The sequence below is a fragment of the Hermetia illucens genome, chromosome 2 (assembly GCF_905115235.1).
Source record: "Hermetia illucens chromosome 2, iHerIll2.2.curated.20191125, whole genome shotgun sequence".
Taxonomy (NCBI): domain Eukaryota; kingdom Metazoa; phylum Arthropoda; class Insecta; order Diptera; family Stratiomyidae; genus Hermetia; species Hermetia illucens.
This window is the reverse complement of record NC_051850.1, coordinates 185,542,470-185,559,999: the sequence shown is the minus strand read 5'-3', so window position 1 is coordinate 185,559,999 and position 17,530 is coordinate 185,542,470. Positions and strand designations below refer to the sequence as shown.

The following is a 17,530-nucleotide window of genomic DNA, read 5'->3' as shown; positions in this document are numbered from 1 at the left end:
TGAATGGGGTGAAATCGGACTGAGGATAAATTGACTAATATTAGAACGGATTGGTTGATAATAATTATATTGTTAAGGGATGTTCCGGCGAATCCGGCTCAACAGGTTACAGTGGGCGGGTCACTTAATCCGTATGGATGAGGATGATCCAGTGCGGAAAGTCTATTAGGACAATATAGAAAAAGAAGACGAGGCAGACCCTGCCTAAGATGGAGCGATGGCGTAGGCCAGGACGCCAGACAGCTTTTAGGGATATCGAATTGGTGGACCTCGGCGCAAAACCGGGATGTCTGGAGTTACTTATTAAGGCAGGCCTAGACCGGATACCGGTTGTTGCGCCGTTGATGATGATGATGATGACGTTGCACTGCATTCTAAAAACTATTGTGTCCTCTTACTGGCTATAGTTTACCTATAAACTATAGTATGTCGTTTAAACCTATAATCGACAGGAACTATTATGTTTCCTACTTCAAAATGTTTCAATGTGGTATTTGGTAGTAAGTATTCTCTTAGGTGCTTGAACCTACTTTACATTAGTGCCGGACACTGTGTGGAGATCCCTAGCTTCTACAGGTGATAATTTAGCGTGCAGTGACTATTCTCACTACAATCCGGAGGCTCTTTCTCGTGGGGTTTGAATAATCTTTCGAGCGCTTCGGTTCGTATCCCCCTGTGAGCGCCCTGGATTGTTCCATTCCTCCCTCAGCCATTGTATCCATTTTCCATTTTACTCTAGCGTCCGAGGTTAGCTAGTTTCCAATTCACCGTTTTCCCTTCTCTGTTTGTTGTTGGGGGTGTTAATCAGAATTTTTTTGTTGAGGATGCTGGGAGTCTTGAGTCCGCATCCGCTTGATGACGGACCAAGTTCAAAAAGAAGAAAAAATCTTGACTGACGGTTTCGTCCAGGGCAGAGGCAACTCTCCAGACGCTCCCTCACCTCCATCCTGGGAGCAGCATGACTGAAAGTGGCGACAGGTGGTAATCGCTCCATTCATATATAATCGTAAACACGACATTAGTGCGAATTATATTGGAGTGAAATCGGTCCCAAGTTCAAACCTAGACCAAGCCGAAGTGAATTTTTTTTTGTTGAGGATGCAGAGGTGAGGCCGGCTGATAAGTTGTCTCTGGCCTGGACGAAACCGTCAGTCAAGTTTTTTCTTCTATCAGTCAGAATGCTATTGTCTTCCGCCGTGGGATAGAACTCCGAGAAATGAGTTCTGAGTAACAGATGTACCGCGAGTACAATGGGCCACCACGGCCTGAGTGCTCAGAAGCTGTAGCTTCTCCCCACCACACACACAACAGATGTACCCTGCCCCTCCTCATTCTCGGTGAATGTAGAATCCCCCTTCTTCAGACAGATAGGAGATATTGCCTTGCCTTTGGCTACAGCTTCATATAGTCTAGATGCTTTTGTGGTTTGTTCTATTCCTTCACAGAATTCCCTGAAACTGTTTCGTTTTACTTCCCTGATCGCGTTGTTATACGCAGTCAGTGTTCTTTTGTACTTCTGCCAAACCCCGGTTTGTTTCGCTAGGTTGAAGAGTTTTCGCATTTTCTTACTCATTTTGGTTAGGTTCCTGTTCCACCAGGGTAAGTCCCTTGATGACTTGACTGTCTTACCCGGGGTTTTCCACCCCTGCTTCTAGCTCTATTTTGATCCTGATGTCATCACTCACCAGTTGATAAGCCATGCTGTCACTCAAATGTCTTGTGCGAATAAAGGCGCATTACAACGTGAGAAGCAACGATGTCGAAGAGAGCGACTAACAGAAGTGATGGGGGATCATCGCCTAAGCTGAGGAACCCAGACCCCAAAATTCTACATCAAATCCAGGAAGAACAATCATCAGAAAAAGCGGAAGTCATCGAAGAAGACGTTGAAGAGTTGGAACTCCAAGAAGAGGAGGCATCCTAAGTCGTCTCGGAAATGGAAGGTGCAGTCGATTTAAAGGACAGGGTACTTGTCTTCGAAAATGAATTGGCGGCAGTACCTGACACCAATAAAAAGTTAGAGGAGCTCAACCGCAAGCTGGAAGAACGGAACCTGAAGTTAGAAGCCTTCATCATGAAAATGGAAGAGTAAAAAACACCAGGGGCCAAATCTTCCTTGAGATCTTCGCAGAGCTGGACATCGTACTAGCCAAGGTTGGATGCGTGTCCACCTTCCGAGGCAGAGGGCTAGGCTGAATCGGCAATCTGACTTACCTCAGTAACTCGTTGGTGAGAGGGTTGATCTGGCGGGTGAGTGAACACTACGCCCACAGTGATCACCAGGCCATCTCTCTCGACATCAGGAACGGAGGGGGCGACAGTCGAGTAAGCAACAGAAGTGGAAAAACTAGGATAGCTGTGTGGTAAATTGGAGCTTTCGAGGAAGGGATATTGTTGGCGGCTTTAGAAGGAGGTTTCGATCCGAGGGAAACGGCGCTGGAAAAGTGAGCCAGTTATGTCAACGGGTAACTGAGACATGTGACTTTACAATGCCGCGATGGAAGTTTCACCACAGTAGGAACCAAGAAATCGTGTCTGCTTGCGAGGAAGCTTCGCCAAAGGATCAGAGGGAAGCTTGAACATCGGTAGTCGGGGAAGGAATACCGCGTTTTCGAAGTAGCCATAAGAATTGTATACGAAAAAGTGAGCGGAATTGCTACGAGCAATTGTGCCTTGAGGGAAATTCGAATCCGTGTTGCGCTGCTTACAAGGTTGTAATGAATAAGATTCGTAGACAAAAATCACCCCAAGTGACGTGCCTAAAATAATCACAATTCTTTTCCCACAACAGGAAGAAAGTGGACCTCAATCAACGGTGCAACAGGTCGTCTTCACAATTCCAGGGGTTACCGAGGAGGAACTACGAGAGATCTGTGGACAAATTTGGATTGGATGGGATTTCGAGCAAAGCCCTGAAATTGGCAGTTAAAATTAGGCCCGCATGGTTCATAAGTACATTTGAACCGTGCATGGTAGAAGGAGTGTTTCTTGCGCAGTTGAAAAGGCTGAAATTGATTCTGCTACCTAAAAAATAGGCTGCTTCCATTCGTCGAACTAGCTGGTGGGCTATCGGAGCGGCAGTGCGGGTTTCGCAGAGCGCTGTTCATAGTCAATGTTATTGCAACGGTCGTAGAGCTGGCCCGGGAGGCATCGACCGCTGGTAAGTGCTGCGCAATGGTGACGCTGGAGGTCAGGAATGCCTTTAACTAGTCCAACTGGGATTAAATTAAGGCCACTCTGGTTACACTGTATGCAAGCGAAACCATTCATGCTATCAAAGCATGGTTCCAAATGGTGAAACGGAGGCGGTCCTTATTACCAACCGTAGGAAAAATAGTACTGTCAAAATTCGGGTTGGTAATCACGGGGTCGTTTCAGATCCCATCATTGGATACCTGAGGGTAATGATCGATGCCAAGTTGACTTTCAAAGGGGACCTGGACTATGCACGCGAAAGGCAGCAAAGGCTAGCTCATCTCTAGCAAGGCTGATGCCTAATATTTGAGGGCCAAAATCAAGTCGCCGGCTGCTTATCGCAGGAGTGGTGAAATCCATTCTGCTGTACGCGACTCCTGTATGGGCGGGTGTACTGGATCACAAAACCAGGGTAAGGTAAGTTCGGCATATCGCCCAATCGTGCTGAGGGTGTAGTGCATATTGAACGGTATCTGATGAAGCAGTGTGTGTCTTCGCAAGGGTGGTTCTTCTGGATCTCCTAACGAATGAGGTACACTTTCGCTATCGGAGAAGGAGGACGAATCCGGCCGAAGTGACTGAGGGTTTCCGAAAGGCCACTAGGAAGGAGTTGCACAGGAGATGACAGCAACGGTGAGATAATTCCGAAAAAGGCCCCTGGGCGGTGGATATAGGGAGTATTTGTATCGCTTTGGATTGGATGAGTCCCCAGACTGTCCTGAATGCAACGCTACACCCGAGGACTTGGAGCATGTTATGTTCCACTGACCGAGATTATCGAATGAAAGAAGAGGTTAAACGATGCCCTCAACGCAGTTATCGGGCTCCATAATTTCGTGAAGGAGATGCTGAGGTCCGCAGCAAATTAGTGTGCGATAAACGCAAAAGTAGCTTATACAGGAAAAGTTGCAGGAACTGGAGCGAGACCGGAAAGCGCGGCGGACGCGTGACTTAGTTGTTCTGGTAAGATCCGGAGCCGCCCTCGCGGAGTGATACTTTACGGTAGTCCCGCGGGACATAGGGGGAGAAGTGGGAGTGGTTTTAATGGGTGAGATTTCCATCTCCACCTATAAAAAAAGTAGGTGTTAGTTTCCCGCTTTTTGGGACTTATAGTAGAATTTCTTAACCGGATACCACAGCTGTTAGTTCGTATGGAACCTATTCTAAATCATTTGTCAAATCATAAGTCCGAGTTTCACGGGGTGACGTTGTTAACCCCGCTGATGTTATCAGGCTGATTGATGGTTACCCGAGACGACCAACTTGGAAGTGTCTCAGTCGACATGTTTCGAAAATAAACAAGGATCGCTGCTATGCAGCATCTTTGCCCTAACGCTACGCACACTGAGACCGACACGCCATGGCACGACAGACAGGCTAACGCCCACTTATACGACACGATAGAATATTGCTCTTTATTTCAGATCCACATATATCTGACATTAGATAGATCCTGATCTGTGGTTGTGTCAGACAAGTGTCTGTCTCGGATAACCTGCCATGATATAAGTGGATCTTGAATCTCCTTTGAAGGAACGGGCCAGTTTTTTGGGGATCCTAAATGCTGTTAGCGCGGCTGGAGCTTATTCCGCGCTAGTCGCGCTCTAGTCGTTTCGGTTGATCTTGATGAATATCTGTGAATGCCAATTTTAATAATTTATGTTGTTGTATGTTGTTATGTTGTTAATCGTTAGAGATATTAAAATTTAAGGATGATCTTTAATGGTTTTTGTGACTAATTTTAATACTTTTTTTATTTATAGGTGGTTGAATTTGCTCAGATCGATATTCTACAAAAAGGTATGTGAAAAGTTTATTTTTAAAAGAATTCTTATCAATAAAGTTTATTCTATAAAATCACTCATCAGTTGGATTAGGGAATTTGGGAAATAGGAATTTTTTAGGGTCATTTCCAAAAAGCAATGCAATCTATGCAGAAGCCTTACAACTACTTTGAGTTTGAAAAAGAATGTTTAGAAAACCTTTCGATTTATTGAGCTCTTTTTCATCAATGTTCATAGCCATATGTCAAGCCTTACAAATTGATTTGACAGATTTAAGAAAGGCATTTTGATAACCCTAAAAATGCAAATCAAATCAACATAAATAATCAGCTTCATTTTGACAGCAAAATTGCTGCACATTTATGACTTCAGCATCATTTCACTAGAATTTTGGGGTGAAATTTAAACTGCATTGGTAAACATCTGTCATCCATCCATATGCAAGCCACTAGCATTCCCTAAACTTCAACATATCGAAAAGTTTAAACGCTTTCCTCAACAAATCCACTAATTTACAACATTCCAAAATGGAGGGGAAAACTAAATCAGCCATAAAATGTAAAGAATGTTATGATCCATGACATGACAATTAAATTGCTGCTCGATTTCATTTCATTTCTTTCGTAATCAAATATAAGGCCTGGCATCACTATGACCATCATTCTCCATCATCGTCGTTGCTATCATCACTAATTTTTAATTGCTTGAGTCTAGTCCTCCACATGGGATGGCATGGTTCGCTACTAATTATAGTATTTTTAGCGTCTCAAGCCCATTTCCTTATAGTCAAAATAAACAGTTCTGCCCCGTTGGAGTCAATATATCCCGGGGAAAACTATCAAAATGAGGGAATGAATGGAGTTTTTTTCAAATTGGATATACCATGGATTGGTGTACCAAACTACTGTCATTCGGTTGATGATTGTCATTATTGCATTATTGCAGGAAATCTTCAATAAGTTCTTTTCTAAAAATAATTGACAAAGATTGGTGTAACCTAGCGGAAGACCAAATTAAACGTCACCCATTTCAGGATTGGAATTTTGAAATGATTTCCTGGTTCACGGATTCCAACTGATTCACTCAGCACGCCTAATTCCGACGTGATTTTGCTGAAGTTTATTTTGCATTTCCTTTAAAATTGTCCCCAGCATACGGTCAAGAAGTCGTTACACTGCTAGAATGAATCTATTTTTGGTGCCCATCTAAAAACACCACTCCTTGCAGGCAAACTCCCTGCACCTGATGATCCCAATATTGTTTTCATCATGAACTCGAGGAATTTGCAACCGTTTCATCATCTTGTCTATCCGCGGCTTTCCAGCACGACTGAAAACAGATAGTTTCAGTTACAATCATGAAAATAATTTAGTATCATCTTTATTGGGGTTGCTAGAGACTTGGGGCATATTTGAAATTTATGAGATAGTAAACTGTCAGTTTTAGATATTCCGACACTGGTCCTGGACTGGATACCAACCAAATTCAGAGCTCAATTGTACAGATACATATTCAATCTTTCAGATTCGCAATGGTTTCAACTTGACTACCAAATCTGTCAGATTTCACTGCGAATCAACAGGTCTTGATATCTCGAAATTCCCAACGGTGTCGTAACTCATGATTTCAAAATCCCTCAGGCGATCAAAGACTTCTGTGCAAATGTGTAGTAATCAAACCCGGTGGCGGTCTGGCTCAGTTCTTTGCTCGTTTGAAACGAACTACGCTAGTTTATTTTCATATTCCAACTGTGAATACCTAGTGATTCCCATGGGAGTCGATTAAGTGCTACATCATATGTGGCTCAGAACGTTCACATGGATTTTTGGAATTATCTCAGCACATTGACGATATATTTTTGAAACAACTAGAGCCCAACGATTACTTAACGAGAGTGTAGGAAACAAATGGAGACTCATTCCACTATCAATTGAAGGATTGGGGAGCTCCATTGAAAAATGGTTCTTTTTTTCAGTGAATCTTGATGGAGGAGAGACCTCTTCTTTACTCCATTAGCGATAACGTTGATGTGTTGCATGTTAACATATGTTTTCCTCCGAAATGTGTTCTGTTTTGAAAGTGGCTGTTATTTTACTCCAACGGTTATTGGGAGGGAAAAAGGCAGTTTTTAATTGCTTGGAATAACGAATAGATGGTGACCTGAAACATTAGATTCATCCATTCCCATTTCGAAGAATGACTCTGCTTTCAAATTCTTTGGTATTTGTTTGGGTCAGATTGAAGTTGCGTTGTGTTCATTTTGGTTTGATATAATTCAACTGTTTGCGTAGTCCACAGATGTCATTAGGTTACGATATGTTTGGAAGGCTTTCAAATTATGTTAATTCTGTGGCTTTAAAGACATGAGCAACATTTAATGGGTTATCTGGTAACACACTAAAACGAAAAGGGATTTTGGACCATGATAAAACATGGTCGCATAATGCTATCCTTTTTGACCAAACATGCAACCAACTTCCGACGTTAGACATCAGCCGGCAAATCGCAAACATTCCAGCTGCAGCCTTGTCTGCGGTGTTGTGAATCTGTGCGAAGGAGCTCATCCACGTGTCTATCATGATGCCAAGGTATTCTACCCCCGGCTTCGACAAAACTATGGTTTCACCAACCTGAATAGGGAGGACTGTGGGGACCCTCTCCTTGTTCAGTACAATGAGTTCACTTTTCTCCAGAGCTAGGGAGATTCCATGCTCAGCCATTCATCTGCTTACTTACCGCATCACCATTCCCCCGGTGCCGTAACATCGTGGAAGTATCCGACCAAGCGTGCGAGTAGAGCCGAACCAAGGATAGATCCCTGAGCCGCCCTTGATATCATTTTCATTCGGCGCTGTCCTTCCCGGGTCTCGTAGAGTAGGGCACGGTCCTTTAAACAGTCCCTCAACATCCGCAATAGGTAGCCTGGAGTCTGAACACAGTTTTCTAGTCCCTCAAGTATGTCGCACTACCTGGCAGAATTGAAGGCGTTTTACCGCTTGCACCACCTCCTCAATGGCATCAATTGTGGATGGCCCCGCTCTAAAACTATATTGTGTTGGTGAGTAGTCTCCCGTAGCGCATATGGCGTCAGTCAGTTGTTGCTTGATGAGCTTTACAAGCAGTTTCCTCATTGTGATTGTGAACATACTGATCGGACAAAGCGCTGACGACGCCTCTGGGTCGCCTTTGACCTTGCTTGTCAATACAAGTTTCGCCACCTTCCAGCGAGTAGGAAAAACACCCGCTGTCAAACATGAACTGAATACTTTGAGTTGTAAGTCCGGCTTGTATTTACATCCGAATTTCAACACTTCGTTTGGAATACCACCCGTTTCGCAAGGACAGGGTCGCCTCCTCTAGTTCCTTTGCAGTGAAGAGTGGGCATTCCTCAGTACTTACTCCTTCATTGACAGCGCTAGTTCGGAAGGAGTGGACACGAAAAAGGGCCTGCATGATTTCTACTATCTTCGCAACTTCCATAGAACAGGGCGACCGATGGCAATCGAGTTTTCTGGAAACCAGTTTATACCCGAGGACCATGGCTCTCTGTTTACGTCATTTATTAACTCCTACCAGCAGCGTGCCTTCCGCCTGTTGATTTGGTGTCGGAGTTCTTTTTCCCCACTCTTAAGCCTGCGTTCCTAAGCATCACCACCTCTTGGCCTCTAGCGCGCTGAGCAATCCGCCGAAGTTTGAGGCAATTACTTCGTAGGTTTCCAATTTCAGCCGTCCACCAGCACACAGGTAATTTTCGGGGACGTTTCTCCTTCGATAAATTGGATTGTCTATTTTCCCGATTTTCCACCCGGTAGGTGTTTGCCGGACGAAACATTGGAAAGAGCCGTTGGTGACTTCGAAGGAAATGTACTGATGATCACTTCCGCCTTTCTTCCTCTAATCTTCTTCATCCTTCTCCGTCTGCAGCTTTTCGTTAAGAAAGAGCTCCCAGCGGTCACCACGTGGAGGTGGAGATAGGGTTTGGTAGTAGAGCTGTTGGTGTTGGTTTAGCAGGCATTTCCCAGGTTTTATGCTCCATCGTGGGTACCAATCCGCGTTTCGCCCTGGGACCTATACTACCCTTTGACCACCACCACTCTTTCCTATACATTCGCAAAACACAACATGGATGTGAATTATAACCAACATAAGGGCTCCACTAAAGTTTGGCCTGAGCTAAATTTTTGTTTGAGGGTTGAGGGCCCCTAAATCCGCATCCACTTGATTTCGGACCGGATTAAATGGAGGCGTTGAAAAATACCCTCGAGATGGTCCAAATGCGCAAATTCGGAAGAATAGGCGACCAAAACGTGATCCATGTAGACGAAACAGAAGTTTGATTTCTTAGGACAGAGTGGATAAATTTCTGAAATGTCTGCGCAACGTAGCAGCAGTCAGATGTCATCCTCGTGAACTTGAAGAGTCCGAAAGTTGTGCAGGTAGCCTTTTTCGGTATGTCTTCGGGAGCTACAGGGGTTTGCTGACACGTCTTGGTCATATCGAACCTTGTGAAAATACGGCAATTTGTCAATGAATGCGCAAAGTCATGGTTGAGTGGAATAGGGCATCGGTCGGGAATCGTCTGAGCATTCAGACGCCTGCACTCTCTGCAAGGCCTCCATTCGCGGTTTGGCTTAGGGCCCATATGGAGCAGAGATGACCAACAGCTATTGGAAGATCTATGATACAAATACCTTGTTTCATGAGATTGTTCAACCTTTTCTTTGCACCAGCTAACTTCTGGAGTGATAGGGAACGCACCTTCGAGAAGATGGGGAAACTGGTAGTGTGGATGTCGTGCTGCACGTCATGCTTAACCGGCTGGAAGAAATTACTTTCAGTAGTGATGTTGCGAGATTTTCGGAGGAGTGTGCGAATGCAATGGTCAGCAGTGTCCTTGAAAATAATGGAAAGATTGTCGTTTGTGCAGGTGTAAATTTTTCCTGCGGGTTGCGGGGTCTATTAAGACGTGTGTAAAACAAAACCTAGGCTCCAAAATACCTTCCAAAAGAAATACAAAACCTTTCATACCTGAAGCGTCAAGCAGATCTCGAGCGTTCCTGCGAGTGAGATCTACTTTCCGGAATGCAAAGTTTCTACAGTCGCCGTAAGCTCCGCAAGTGTATTTACCATTCACCTAAGGCTCTCGACTTCCCGACGTTTCAAAGACTTATCCTGCCTCATTTTTCGAAGCAGGCCAGGTTCGGTCGCCCAGTGTCAGCTCGTTCTGCATGTGATTCAACTTCGCTTTCTTCATTGACAGCCGACGTATGAGCTGCTTATTTAGCCGGTCAAAGGAGCCGTCTTCCAGCCGTCCGCGACTAGCCCGATGGTCTCTTCGTCAAGGCCGATAAACGCCCGCAAACGTAAATTGCCCTTCTAATTGGCAGAACTATGCCGCCGGATTGCGCCGGCAAAAAGAGGTACCCTCACCGCGGCTGCCGTCACAGGGGGATCACGCCTCCCGCCGTTTTCTCTTTTCGAGTCATATTACGTGTTAGCGAATTGGGGTGGAACAGCGTCGAAGCAAAGAAACTACACAACTACTAGGAAAACGAGCCGGGTGGAGTCCGGGGCGGAACCTTTTTCTTTCAAAAACCTCGTGCCGATTGTACACTTTTATATTCGAATCACTACCGAAGATTTCACTTGGCAATCGAGGTGATGACGAAAACACAAGGGAAGATATTTTGAGAATGATGGGGTCCTAAGTCCGCATCAACCTAATGCTGGACCGGACCAAATGGGGAGCAACTTACTCCCTCTTTCCTGGTCCACGGACCCCTCGCTTAGGGCTTGCACCCAAACTTCACAGAAATGTCAAGCGATGACGGCTTTACGGTTTCTTACCAGGGCAGAGGCAAATCGTCAGATCTCTGCCCTGGGAGCAGCGTAACCGTAGCGGCTCGCAGTCATGTCGTGTTCTACGAATTATATAAACGAGCATTTAACATCTGCGAGCCGCTACGGGCACGCTGCTCCCAGGGCAGAGGTGAGGCAGCGTCTGACCATTTGCCTCTGCCCTGGTAAGAAACCGTAAAGCCGTCATCGCTTGACAAGGGAAGACCTCACTGGTATTTTGTCCATCCAAAACCTGCTGCGGTCTGTCGAGAGTGTTATAAAATGTTAATTCGCATTGAAATGATTCTTACTATACCCACCTTTTTGGGGGGGAGGGATTTCGGGGACTTATTTGCGCGAAAAGGCACCTGCCGTCCTTCTCGACATTTCACTACCGAAATTAAGTTTGCTCCTTTGATATTTTCCTGATTAACTGTCAGCTATCGGTCTATTGAAGCTTTTTGACTTGCCTGTTGACGTCACACCAACTTTTCACTGTTTTTAGCCATTAGTTGCAGTTTCATATCCTTCCAGGTTATTTCGAAGTTTCAACTTCTCCAATGTCAGGATCTTAAATTGAGAAAATAGCAAACTATTTCGTCGCGGATAGCATTGTACTATTGTTTTTCCATTCCTCCCGATATTACAGAACAAATCTGTGAACATCGCTGTTCAGAAGGCAAACTCTTTGTGCATCAAAGGATAAGGATGCGCTTATGATCGCTATAGTATGTCTATCTGGAATTGCTCTCTCCATGACATGCTAGCATTCTTCCCACCAGGTTTCTGGTACGAACACCTCTCCTAGAGTTTCCTCTAGGTTCTTCCTTTCTTCCATAAATATTGGATAGTGGAAGAATACGTGCTCTGCGTCCCATGGGACTCCATTGCAGTTTGGACAATCGGGTGAGGTATCTAGTTTAAACCTGAACAGGTAGGGGCGATATTGTCCATATATCGTGAGAAACTGGGTAAGATTATAATTAATTTTACCGTGCCCTCTCTCCAACCACTTAGGGCTGTTCTTCTGTTGACTGAACTCAGTTTGTTAGCGTGGAACGTAACCTGCAATGGATTTCTCCAAATTGCAGCTGCATAGCGCAGGATAGAACTCACTACCCTAGCTATAAGCAACCTGGAAGCATGCCGTGACCCTTCCACATTCGGCATCATCCTTGCCAAGGCCACACTTGCGATGGATGCTTTGTCAGAAGAATACTGAATGTGTTGCTTATAGCTGAGCTTCCCGATTCTCCCGATTTGCGACTGCAAACAGAGCTATATCGTCAGCGTAACCCATCACCGTGGCTTCCTCCGAAAGGGGAAGATTAAGTACATCGTTGTACATGATGTTCCACAGCAGTGGGCCCAGTACGGAGCCCTGTGGACACGTGCAGAGACAACATACTCCTGGGGTTCGTCATCAGTGTCTTACCAAATCCTCCGGTCTTGTAAATAGCTGATGACAATAGCTGCAAGATAGGCGGGAATATCAATCTTCACCAGATTAGGTATTAGGTACTAATTGACCGAATTGAATGTATTTCTCACATCCTGGGTCACCACCACGCGATATTTGCTAATACTACCCTTTCCGTGAATTGCATCTTCGGCCAAGCCAGTAACCATTTTGATGGTTGATCTTGCTTTACGGAACCCATACTGCCGATCTGAGAGGCTTCCCTGGCTTTCAACAACCGGGAGTAACCATTTGTAGATTACTCGCTCTAGCATTTTTCCCACAGTGTCCAAAGACAAATTGGTCTGTAGGAGGTTGGCTCACCTGGAGGTTTACTAGCCTTAGACAGTAGTACTAACTTCTGTCGCTTCCATGATGCGGGAGATATCCTCTCGGACATGCACGTTTCGAGCAACTGAACGAACATGTCCGGTCTGGATTTTACGGCAAGCTTAAGGGTTCTATTCGGCACGCCATTTAGACTCGGAGCTTTGTTAGCTTCTAGCGCAGATCTCCAGCAGCTCATTACTGGTGACCGGCGATATTGCCGTCACATTCGGAGGTCGCTGGAAGCAGTTAGTGCCCGCCTTTTGCTAGGGGAATAACTCCGGGATAATTTCTAATAAGAGTGAAGGGCACGCTAATTACGGAGTTGAACGGCATTTGAATCGCCTCATCATGATTCTATAGGCGCTTCTCCACGGGTTCACGTTCGCTTCTGAAAAGAATTCCTTAAAGCATTCTTTCTTGCTCCGTTGGATGGCGAGCTTGAAGGTTTTGCGGGCTTCCTTAAAGGTGCGCCCTTTTTGCCCTTAGTCGATTCTGCCTACCGCTCTCTGAACCGCTCTTCTGGCTCGATGACAGGCTAATCAGAGGTTGGCCAATTCAGTATTCCACCAGTAGTTTAGTCTTCAACTGGGGAATGAATACCTCCTAGGCATGGACGCATCACATGCTTTGGCGATGCATTGGGCTCTTTCCGTAGAGGCATCTGCTTTATTGGACTACGACTCCTTGCGCTGAGAACAAGACGGTCAAGCATTTCCTCGAATTCGGACAGTGTCAGACTTGGTGGGGCGTAACAGTTGTACCCAGATACCTCGTTTATTTTCGCTCACACAAAGTCGCTGGCTGTCTGACTCCTAGTACATTGTATGGCTTGTCGACCGCATGCCCATATCGACGCTCCACCAGTCGAATCTGTAACCCATACGCCACCGTGACGGTTTCTATAGGGTTCGCTAATGATAGCAAGTTCCAGCTCGGATTCGTAATTGGTCTGTTCGAGTAAATCTTGTGCGACCCTGCAATTATTGAGGTTTATTTGAATAAATCTCATTTTTTCATTGAAGTCAACGCAATCTCCCCACACCTTCTGCATCGATCGGACCGATCAATCCCGCTAGTGCATGCCACCCTCCTGGGTCCTTCGAATTTTGTTGACCTTTCCGCCTAGATCTTTTAAGTCGGGGCCAGCTTTGACCTTTTTTTTAATATTTTTGCGTAGGACAAACTTCCATTGCTGGAGATCACAATTGATTCTGGGCGAATTCGCACTTTTGCCTTTTTCTTGGCCTTTTTATTAACTACCTTGACTCATCCATCCTTTTGATTACCCTTGGATTTTGCTGATTAGATTGCCGAAGCTCGCATTTGCTGGTTTCTCTCTTCGGTGCTTTTAGTTCCGTTTTTCGGAACTATTTGTATGGCCTTTTTCCTCTTAGGCGCCTGTTGATTTCCCAGAGGATCCACATCTTTTTCCTGCACTCTCTTGTTTAGTGGCAGGTTGTCTTCAATATGATTAGGTGTCACTTGGGTCGCCCGTGACATCGTTAGGGCAGCAAATTTCGACTTGTCCTTGGAATTTCGTTCCTCCTCTCACCATATTTCTTATGGCTTGTGCCAATCGTAACTCTTCCGGAGAAATTTCATGGCTATGCGCACCAGGTATTTAGGAGCGCCCAATTTGGTTAAAGTCGTAATTATTTTGCTGCATTTTGCCGTATTGAAGGCATTTTTCACATCGAGAGTAACTACCGCGCAAGACTTATAGGCCTCCATTGCTTTTCCGCAATTTCCGTTACCGTGCCGATCGCATTGACAGTAGAACAGCATGTCTGAGAAAGCAATCTTATTTTTTAGGATTGGTACAAGCCTATTGAAGATGAACCGTTTGAAAAGTTTTCCAATGCCATTTAACAGGCATATAGGCCTATAAGGCGAAGGATCACCCAAAGGTTTGTTTGGCTTCGGGATTAGCACACACTTCTGTTTCCTCTACTTTTCCGGGAAGATTCCATCTTTGAGGCATGTCGTAAATGTTTTAGCGAACCACCTTGGAACTGTTTTGACCGCAATTGTCAGTACTTCATTCAGAATGCCGCGTAAACCTAGGGCTTTATTTTCGGCAATCTCCTTCGCGGCTTTCAGGGTTTCTTCGGTGGTTACCTCGGGAATTTCTTTGGGATCTATCGGGACAGTGGATAGGTTGGATTCGGTGGAAGCGTTATACGGTTTTTGTAGCCTTTGAAAAACCTGCGTCACCTTTTCTTCTGCGTTTCCCACCGGCATCGCTTCCTGGAGAAGTATTTCCTCGTACATTTGCTTGTCAAATTTTGGCGATGTCCAAACTGCTACTGGAGATTTCTTGACACGTTTTGCTCCTGACCTAGGATCCATCTGGAAGATGATAGCTTGGTGGTCGCTGTGCGTATATTCTTCGCTTACCTGCCATTGGAGATCCTTGGATAATGTGTCGCTAACAAACGTAAGGCCTATCATCGACCCCATATCCCGTTTCCGAAAAGTATTGACAACTTCCGGTTTCCCGAATTGTTATTATGTTGTAGTCGCATTCGTAGTTTGCTCTTCGATATGATCTCACGTTGAAAACGCTGGAAGCCGATTTTCTGGTGTTGCGAATGTGGCCTATTTGATTGAAGGTAAAACCACCTGGAGACGCCCATGTCTGTTTGTGAATGCACGTCAATTTTACTACTAAATTTCTGCTACTGGAAAGTCGATGAAGCACTGGCGGTTGTCACAACTATATCCATGATATAGGAGATTGCACCTTCGATCGTTCCTCAAGGTGTCTCCTCGTTCCCAACTTTGGCGTTAAAATCGCCGGGTAATAGTTTGATGCCACTCAAAGTCATAGTAGTGGAGTAACACAGGTGTCAACTGAAATTACTGTACATAAGCCTTAAAATAAATCAACTAAAGTACAGGGCGCGGCAGCATAACTTCCTTTTTTCAAAACTCAATAAAAACTATTGTATGCATCGGAGAATATTTATTTATTTTTTAGAATGTAGGTACATGTCTAAAGTTTTTATTTACATTGTTTTGAAGATCAAATCAGTTAGGTGACGTCCCCCATTCTCCATACATTGCGTAAACCGATTTCTGGCGTTTGTCATGACTCTTGTTAGCATAGCAGGTGTTATGTTGGCAATTTCTTCTTGGATGTTGGTCTTCAAATCTTGTAGGGTTCTTGGACGGTTCACATAAACACGGGATTTCAAAAAACCCCATAAAAAAACAATAGCACCCTCGGGAACGACATCAAGAAGAAGCTCACACGCGTTCATCCGAGAATTGAAGTCACGTTCTGAAAGTTCCTGCACTATCGCCATCTTATAGGCATGAAAATGAAGATCATCACGAAGAATTCTTCTCACAGAACGATCGGATAGTCCAAGGGCAGATGCGTGTTTGCGCGCAGAACGCCGTGGCGATCGCAACATTGACGCTCTCACTGCTTCAATGTTCTCAGGTGATCTAACGGGCCGAGGGACTCCAGTTCTTCCTTTTGTCGCACTTGCAGTTTGTCTGAATGTAGTGACCCATGTAACAATTGATTTGCGGTCTGGGACGGGAGCCAATGGGGCTAAATTAAAGCGATTCCGAAATGCACGCTGTGTTGCAATAACCGAACATTCGCTTGAAAAGTAAACCTCAACGGCAAAGGCACGCTCCTCACTACTTCAACGCATGATGGCGACTGAACCGTGTCGGGACAAAACTTTACAGTATCCCCTCTTGAAGGAGACCACTAGCGCTTCGCTATGACATCAACTAACTGAGTGGCGCGCATTTTAAAAAAGGAAGTTATGTTGCCGCACCCTGTATAAGCCTATCGCTTACCAATTTCTCATTATTCTTCAGGTCAAGCAAGCAATATCTTTTTGCTAATGATAGACTTTTTGTTTAAGTTTGAAGTCCCAGCAAACATTTTCGTTGCAAAATTGTTGACCTTTTCTATGTGCTAAGAGAAACGTTGCTAAAATATTTTTAAGCCAATCTTGCTGCTTTCCAATTCATGCTACCATTCAAACAGGAAAAGATTAGTCTGTAAATGTAGTTGTAAATGGAAAACTGAAAACTGAAAACGCTATTTGCGCCCATCATTTTAAAATGTCAACGAAACAGGTGTCGGACACAATATTAACTTGAAATCGAACTACTTTTCCTAAGCCTCTACGATTTTCCGTTCCAATTCATCTGAAATGCCACTGATAACATTAGTGCTTAATGAATTTGTATCTAAATGTGGCCGTTCACACTATTAACCTTTACTCGAGATACATTCTTGTTTTTCAGACCATTAGCGATTAGCATAGCCCATTCAAAAATTTATTTCAGTCTCATATTTTACGAAGCGTGTTGGGGACCCAAATGCAACAAATCCCGTAGAGTGCAGTTGCCTTTCCTTTCTTACATAATTCATTTTTCGTGTTTTTTCAATGGAAAGTGGAAAAGTTGCTTCATTCAAACATTGGCGTCTTTAAATGCGATTTTATCATGCTATTGTCAGTGTGTGAGGGAAGCATGGTGGCTTGAATTTGCAAAATTATTATGGACAATATTAAAGCTTGACATATTTTTTTGTAAAAGGTTTCTGTGTCGTAAAATTAGATTTGCATTTATTATCATTCAATGTCATTAGGCGTCGATGACCACTTAAATTAAATATTGCACGAAAGTGGCTTTGTAACCACCCTACATTGGTTCAAGAAGTATAAGCTCAACAATGAAAGCAATAGACGTAGGGACCTGCATTCCTACAATGTAAAGTGCATTGCGTTCAGTATATTTTGAATTGCAATCTTATTATGCACTTTAGTACCTTTTGGAACTGAGACAAGTTTCAAGTTAACAAGGAGGAATTCAATTAAAACATTTTACTTTTGTTATTTTTAATTAATTTATTAACAACCACAAAACTCAATTGAAAGAATCCTAAGAGGGG

General features: G+C 44.3%; 1 protein-coding gene across 2 annotated transcripts in view; it reads left to right on the top strand.

Moving 5' to 3' along the window:
- Positions 1 to 17,530, top strand: part of LOC119647706 (restin homolog) — a 253,854-nt gene that overhangs the window by 141,964 nt on the left and 94,360 nt on the right. For both annotated transcript variants that reach the window (XM_038048791.1, XM_038048793.1), the window contains exon 3: positions 4,959 to 4,995. The gene's annotated coding sequence lies outside the window, so the exon portion shown is untranslated. The remainder of the gene's footprint in view (positions 1 to 4,958; positions 4,996 to 17,530) is intronic.